Source organism: Sitophilus oryzae, unplaced genomic scaffold (genome assembly GCF_002938485.1).
Source record: "Sitophilus oryzae breed Bouriz unplaced genomic scaffold, Soryzae_2.0 scaffold_1945_pilon_pilon, whole genome shotgun sequence".
Classification (NCBI taxonomy): Eukaryota; Metazoa; Arthropoda; class Insecta; order Coleoptera; family Curculionidae; genus Sitophilus; species Sitophilus oryzae.
In genome coordinates, this window is record NW_022146663.1 from 57,231 (window position 1) to 65,782 (window position 8,552).

Sequence of the window (8,552 nt, forward strand, 5' to 3'; positions counted from 1 at the left end):
AATAATCAATTAACTGGACGCTCTCAATAATTGGGCGAACCCAAACTCGAAAAAACAATAAGTTTGGGAGGTTGTTTGGCATTATTAACGTCAGAAATGATGCGAAGTCTCGCTGGCGTGTCACTTTTCAAAAATAGAAGCTGTGCGGGGCCAAAAATAGGCCTGGACTTAGTTGGGATCGGCCGGGAACGGACAACAACTCGCGGGTGTCCAGAAGTGCGCGCCTAGCTCGCGAAAAGTGGTTTCCGGTTTCAGTGACGAAAGCGTGGGACTATCTAATAGATAGAAAGCCTTAATATTTCCTATTTTTTATCCTTTGAATAACTTTTCAACCGATCAAACTAATATTTGTCTTAGGTTTCTATAGTTTGACTGTAAGTTTTCAGGAAACTTTCCTTAAAGCACTGACTAGACGCAACGGCTTACCGTACAATTTGCTTGTGCCGACAAAACTCGGAAGACTGCGAAGACTGATTCTATTACGCTGTACTGTTCGGGTCGCTCTCAGGGGTCGGATAAAGCGGGTGTGTGGCCGAAGGAAATATTATATTATATTTCAGAAATCTGCCTAAAGTTTAGCCAGATCCTTACGCTTTAAGCTACACACAAAATTCCAAACATACATGCTTAAGGTGGACCATTTTGGTTGTTTCTATAGGGTATCTAGGAAACCGTGAGAAATATTCAAATTTTGATACTGCAGTCTCGGGTTCTTTTTTTGAAAAAATTACAATGGCGCAAACGGATCGTGGCTATTTTGATCGGTTTCGAAGCTACAGGGGGATTCTCAAATTTTGTACTTTTTGAAGATGTTCGATAGTTTGTTTATTTCAGCAACCACGGAAAAATAAATTATACATTCTAAAGGCACTTTTCTGTGTAGAATGCATTGGCCTAGTCAGACTTTTTTCGAAAAAAATATTTTTTGAGATATTAACTATACTTATGTTTTTTTAAATATAACCCCTTATATATTTTTAAATATTCTTATTTAGCTTGGCATCGGCTTCTCGAAAATATATAACACTCTATATTTATTTTTACTATTAACCTCAACATTTCAAATTTTTCTTAAAATATCCACTTAGTAGATAGTAGGCCGCGCCGAGTAACAAAGTAAACGGTTGTCATGGTGATCGGAACATACCTTTGATGGATGCGGGACATTTCATTTAAACAGATTGAAGTGTGTGTATTTTAAATAATAAAAAAATGAGTAAATTTGATAATGTTGAGGAATATAATATGTTAGAATGTTATATTGAGTCTAACAAACATAAGCAAATGGCAGCTGATTTATATTTTGAGCGGTATCCAGAGCGCGAGCAACCAAACTCAGCCATTTTTAAAAGGTTTTATATATATTAACCTTTAAAATACATCAAAGTTTTTAGGTGCCCATTTTTCGTGCCGATGAATGTATTTCAAAAACTATACATTTCAGTCATATAATTTTCTAATGAAACAAACCTTTATTTTTTTACTAGAATCCAAAAATCAATTAATATATAGGGTGTTCCATTACAAAAAACATAACTTTGATGTGTAACTTTTTTTTGGGACACCCTGTAGAACTCTACATAATTTTAGAAAATACTTTAAATTTACTTACATAAGCTCAGAAATTTTCACTTCAATATAAACATTTGTTCTCCTTGCAAAAACCGCGTCGCATATGACGCGCCACCCTGTATAATTCGATTTCAATCAAAATTTCAATGATTAGAATATAAACAGAATAGGTGCATAATATGCATTAGATTTATTTATTTCAATAAATTTACTTAGAAAAAGAATTAAAAAAATCAATATATTAAGAGAAGGAAATAATTAAGAATTTACTAAAATTACTAAAATAAAAAATTAAAAGCAACGAAAAAAAATAGGTAAACATTTTAGTATTTTATCTATAAAACACAATACAGAAGGTTTAACATTAATATATTCACAGTAATTGAATTCCGAGGTAAAACTCTCTGGGCACTCCACAATATCCAGATATTTAAAAAAGGATATGTTTATAAAGGCAGAAATTGTTAAAATAGGTCAAAGCCTTGTTTATAATACCCATAAAAAATCAAAGTGAACTAAATAATTTATTAGGTTTGGCCTTGACCCGTTTGTGAACTACGCTACTGGTAGTTCACAGACGAAACAAAAAAATTGCTGGCCAATTTTAGTCTTTAAAAGTATTTTAATAAGCCAAAATAGTTAATTTTTCAGTTAGTTTTTTCTATTTCAACAATTTTGATTTGCTAGTTTTTTGATCGACCATCGAAAATGACTGTTCAGTTTGTGACATTCTTATATTCGCGTCTGTTAACAAGTGTCGGTCACGATGGAAAATGCTAAGAGACATCGCAACAGGAGAAACAACAAAGGTTTGTATGCCACTAGTTTTTTTTTAATATTTATTTTGGCTTGTCAGATAATATGTAGGTGTGTGCATGTGTAAAGATTATAAAAAAAAATACCCAATATAAAATACTTTATAATAAAATATATATATATTATTTAAATAAAACAGATTTTGGTCCAAAGAGAACCTCCTAGACAGTGACAGTTCTGCCATTTTAGTTCACAGGTAAATTGAGTTTTCTGTCATTTTTTGAGAGTGTGGTCTGTCAAAATCTTCCCTGGCTCGTTGGACAGACTTTATCTAGCTTTCTATTCGAGAATATACCGGGTAAGCTTCTCAAAGTAGTCACCCCGGCCTATAACTTTTGTCAGATAAAAACGATTTTGGTATCTGGTATATGACATAAAATTAGATTGATTGACGTATTCAATTAGCTGGTCATTTCCAAGTTTCATCGGAAATGACTACAACTTTTGATTTTTAAATGATACCCGGTATTTTTACTTTATTCGATAGAAAATGACACTTTCAATAAAATGACATATCACATGTAAACTTTTGACATCTTCGCTTGAAAAAAATCGTATTTTAAATATCAATCTAGAGTGCCATGGCTATGTTAAAAAAACCAATTTTTAATCAAGTAGCCTTGGAAAAATGATAGATTTTCGTGTCTAGTCCTGGCTGGTTAAAAGATGCCTAAATCGTATTTTTAATCATATCTCAATTTTTTTAAATGGAACGAGGGTTGCTCCTTAGCATATTTGGAAAAGAACATTTTTTTTCGAATAATTTGTTACCACACAGTTGGTATTTCGAGTCAAATTGTCGATATGAACCGCATGTTACAATTTCAAATAAAACATATGCCATTTTACTCTTTTTTTTTGTTTATATAATACTTTACTAGTTAAATCAAATTGAGGTAAGCTTTATTTAAAACACCGAACTAATATGAGAAACTGAACCAATATATTTGTGTCAGATCAGTCTGATTCTATACATTATACTTGACCGAATATCTTTTATTTTAACGATTTTTTTTTAAATCTTCCTCACCTTGAAATAGAATGGCAGAACGAACAGAGTGTTCGTGTGCCAAGAACTTGATCGAATTTATTTTTGTGTAATTGCACACGTGATTAATCACAATTTACGTACAGAACGGAATATAAACAGACATATCAAAATATACGGGGTGTTAATTAGGATTGATTGAAAAACAGATAAAAAAGTTTATGATAGAAAAATTTTGGAAATACAGGGTGAGGCTTTTTAGGGATAGTATATTTCGACCCCAGAAACACTTATAGTTCATACCAAATAAACTTAGTAGTCACGTGATTAAGCTTGGCTGGCACAGCGTTGCCCACTTTTACATATTTTCTTTTAATCAAAATATTTTAGGAAACATAAATAAATTAATTAAAAATATATAAACAGTTATTATTTACATCAAGAAAATTCACCTTCTTAACAGCACTTAAGGGATATAAAAGGCCATTACTACCGCTTTCCCGTTCAAAATATTCTAATAAAGTTGCGATGAGTTTTTTACGGCTATTAAGCTATCTTGCACACTTCGCACTAAAAGAGGTTCTAAAAAGAACAATATTCGACTGCAAGGTCTGCTAGTAAACGTTTTCAAGCTTAAAATATCAAAACACTATTTATTTAAAGCAGAAACTCGTAATACAAAACTAAAGTGTCAAAACGAATAGTCAGGAAATAAATAAATAAATGCGGCAACTTGGCATTTTTACAGCAGAGCTACCACCTGAATTCCTAGCGCGAAATTTAAATTCCAGTTAGTTAGCACGGCGCCGAATATGTCCATGGTTGGCGACAATGAATTTAAAAATCGCGCCCTCGATTGGCGTAACTAAAAGTTTAATTGATATAGTCTATAAAATGAATAACTTTGAATTTTGACCGTTATTTTTTACCAACATGGCAAATATAAAATCCCTCTATCAAAAAAGTTACTGATATTCTTTAAATTGAGTGCCTGAACGAATCATATACGTAACTCTTTTTACTTTCGTGAAATAGAAAAGGAAAATAATAAAACAGACAGTTTTTCGTCTAGCAAAATCAACACGAAATGTCATAATTCGACAAAAGTAAATGGCATCAGCTTTTGACATTTCTAAATATTAGACCAATGCCGTCTCTAATAGAACAGCCACGGAGCGAGATTTATGACGGCACGCTAGTTAGATACTACGGATTAATACCGTATGATCGAATAAAAACGGCGTCCAGTTGGCTTGGAAATGAACATCGATGACATTCCCCATATAATTTTACATATAAAATGACAGCGATCTTCATTTCATAGCCATCGCTGACGCCGTTTTTTCTCGATCATACGGTAAATATGTTGTAGAATACATGGAAAACATAATTATTCCTCGTATTTTTGGTTTGTATTTTAAAAATGATATAGTTTACATGAAATATACATAATATTCAGTTAATAAATACAATATAATATATACCTATTTATAGTAATAAATACTTTGGCAAATAAAACTATGAACCATACAAATGCAGCAAATGTTTTACAATATACAAATAATGAATGGGCGGTGCATAAGGTAATGGGTAAAATGCAGGGTTGTTAAGTAGTTTATGAAGCAAAAAACTACGCCAAAAGCTACGCGTAGTTTTTTGTATTAACTACGTTTTAAAATTTTAAAAACTACCTTCAAAAACTACACAAAAACTACGTTAAAAACTACCTACAAAAATATAGTAAAACATAAACAATTTAGACTTTAAACTAAAATCAAGCCAAATTCTTATCATGGAAGCTGATGGAAGTATGAAGTTATATTATATTTGTATAAGTTAAACAACATCAGAAAAAAAGACAATTTTTTTTTCAACAAAAGTGTATTTTCTACGAAATACAAAGTAACATTGAACACAAAATAAACTATAAATTCTTATGGAGAAATTCTCCATAGACATTCTCCAGAGAATATATGATTTTTTACATCTAAAGGCACAACTTCATAATACCCCTCTTCCCAGAAAGTATGGAGCAAGGTATGGAGACATCGACGTCTTCCAAGCATTTTTAACTACTAATAAATATCAAAAATATCAAATAATAAGGAACAAATTCACAAACTATAGATTTTTTATTTCTTTAAATTGATCAACAAACAAAGTCTTTAGGTTATGTTTTCACTGTTATTTAAAAAAACTACATTAGTTACTTAAAGTACACATTTACTACTCGACATTTAAAAAACTACTTGTGACATGTAGTAAATGTAGTTTATTAATTACTACGTGTAGTTTAACAAATCTGGTAAAATGTAAAATATATTTAAATTTTGGGGTTTAAAAATCGATCTAATTTAACAAAAAACATTCAATATCTACTAATAGTGATGTATTATTATTTGCATTCACAAAATTTATTTATATATTATAATGTTTACTGCAATTAATAAACTAATATAAACTTGTCAAAAGATGACCATATATTTTTTTAAATTATTATTCTTAACACAAAAACTATCTACATTGACTATGGAGTACGATTTCAGCCATATTGTAAAGCGTTTGCTGCATTTGTATGGTTCATAGTTTTATATGCCAAAGTATTTATTACTATAAATAGGTATATATATTGTATTTATTAACTGTATATTATGTATATTTCATGTAAACTATATCATTTTTAAAATACAAATCAAAAATACGAGGAATAATTATGTTTTCTATGTATTCTACAACATATTTATTAATCCGTAGTATCTAACTAGCGTGACGTCATAAATCTCGCTCCCAGGCTGTTCTATTAGAGAGGGCATTGCGTCATCATGGCCGCAAGTTGCTAACCTAATAAAACTAACACTAGAAAAGCCCGCGGGAACTGTCAAATTCAAAGTTATTCGTTTTACAGACTATATGAAATACTTGTCACCAATGTGCACCATAACCAAAGTTTGTTGCTTTTTGTCGTGTTCACTTTTGGACGATTTTTTGAATGATAGTTATTTCTTTTCATCACAGCATATAGGAACCCTTTATATTATCAGTCGGGTGTAGCAGTGACCGTTTATCAGCTTAGACACGCTGACGGTCGTTGTATTGAAATCACACGGCCTTTATCTTTTTTATATATTTTTGTTTTTTATTTACACCATTATCTTCCTTATACACGAGAAACAACATTTTATATTAAGAGATGATTTAATATTGGTTTTAATTAACATTTTTCCATTTTACTCACTAAAGTAAGTAGCAGGCTATATGGAAAAACAGGGATTACCAGTAAATGTCAAATAGAGATGCTTGTTGTCAGTGTCATTCGTTTTCGTCGTTTTATTATATCAAAAATATGCAACGTGCACGTGAAACAAGAAATCTTACTGGCGAAGAATGTGCCAAGCATTAATATTGTCTGAGGAAGGTTGGAGCTACCGAAGAATTGGTGAACGATTTAATGTAACTCACTCAACCATTTCACGAGTTATACAACGATATAGAGATACTGAGAGTAATACTTGTCGCAGGCCGGGACAAGGCAGGAATCGAAGAACCAATCCGATTCAGGAACGTTTTTTAAAACTCTCAACATTAAGACAACGTTTCGTAACAGCTCGGATTCTTCAAACTCAGCTTAGAGATACTAATGGTCTACAAGTTTGCACAGAAACTATCATCTCTATTTGAAATTTACTGGTAATCCTTGTTTTTCCATAGCCTGCTACTTAGTTTAGTGAGTAAAATGGAAAAATGTTAATTAAAACCAATATTAAATTATGTCATCCTATAAAATGTTGTTTCTCGTGTAATAAGGAAGCTAATGGAGTAAATAAAAAAACAAAATGTAAAAAAAAGATAAGGCTAAAATGTGATTTCAATTTTAACTTGATACTGTAACTGATCAACTTTACAAGGTGTAACAAATTTTATTAAAAAACACGTTATAATTGCTACAGCCGGTATTAGTATAAAAAGGGTTCCTATCAAAATACAGTTAGTATAGCAACATTGTGGAAAGAATAACCTATCATTCAAAAAAAAATCGTCCAAATCGGATAAGTGGTTTTGACAAAAACTTAACTTAACTTTTGGTTATTTTTTTGTGGTGCGTTAATTTATTGGGAAGTGTATATGATGTTTTTTTTCACAAAAAATTGAAATTTGACTTTTTTATAATTTTTAGTTAGATTTGTTTTACATGAGCTCTCGCCAAACTTTTAGGTAGTGGCAGAACTGCTTGGGAGACTTGGCTTTTTTACATTTAATTTTTTGATGAACATAATTTTAGGTATAAATAATACTCTATTTTTTTTACTTTTATTGCAGCACGTAAGGCCCCCAAAGTACCAATCAAAACATACCGCTGGGAGGACACTAAAGGTCTAGAAGAAGAGGAGGATATCCCTGGACTCACCTTTACAAACCTCCGTTCAACGAGAAGCTAGACCCGTACCCCTTTACCATGGACGCATTAAGGTAAAAAATATACAGGGTTGTCCGAATTATATTCGGCAAACTTCTGCAGATAAAAATAAGTAAAAAAGTTCGTAACTGTCTTAGTTTCGGAAATACAGGGTGTAGAACTTTTATTTCAATTTTGATTATTTCTAAATAACTATATAACGTCGATATTAGGATGAGTAATAAATTTTCGTTCGTAGTATAATAAATTGGCTGAAATGATAAATTTGGGAACTTTTTATTTTTTAAATTTATCAAAAAATACTTTTTGAAATAATGACATGTATTGATTATTTCATTTCCAAATATCTTGAGTACGATTACTGGTAGCGCTTTTTTTATCAAGAGAAAATTTTTCGTTAACATGACAGTATAACTAATGCCACAAATCCAAGAATCCTAGTAAGTAGTATTCATTTCTTTTTCCCACTTACAGACGAAGCAAATCAGCCTCCGCCATGGGTGGCAAGTCCGACGGCGTGGAAATCTCCGAACTGACAGCCACGTATCCAGACAGCGGCAAAACCACTCCTTCCTTCCTCCAGGTGGAGCTGGTGTCCGAGCCTGGAGACGGTTCCTCCACGAAGAGCAGTCGTGCAGGCTCGTTCCTCATCGAGGGAGCACATCGAGGATGAGGATAAGAGTTTCGAGACGATGTAAAGTAAGGAGTTTCATGGAGCCAGCGGAGTTCCGATGATGTGAGTCAGTATTTGGACAAGGAAGA

The 8,552-nt window shown here is 31.9% G+C and overlaps 1 long non-coding RNA gene across 1 annotated transcript; it reads left to right on the forward strand.

Moving 5' to 3' along the window:
* Positions 1 to 252: 252 nt before the first annotated feature.
* Positions 253 to 2,584, forward strand: LOC115883555. Its single transcript, XR_004050400.1, has 3 exons — positions 253 to 374; positions 2,260 to 2,381; positions 2,528 to 2,584. It is a non-coding gene; the product is annotated as an uncharacterized LOC115883555 (long non-coding RNA).
* Positions 2,585 to 8,552: the final 5,968 nt, after the last annotated feature.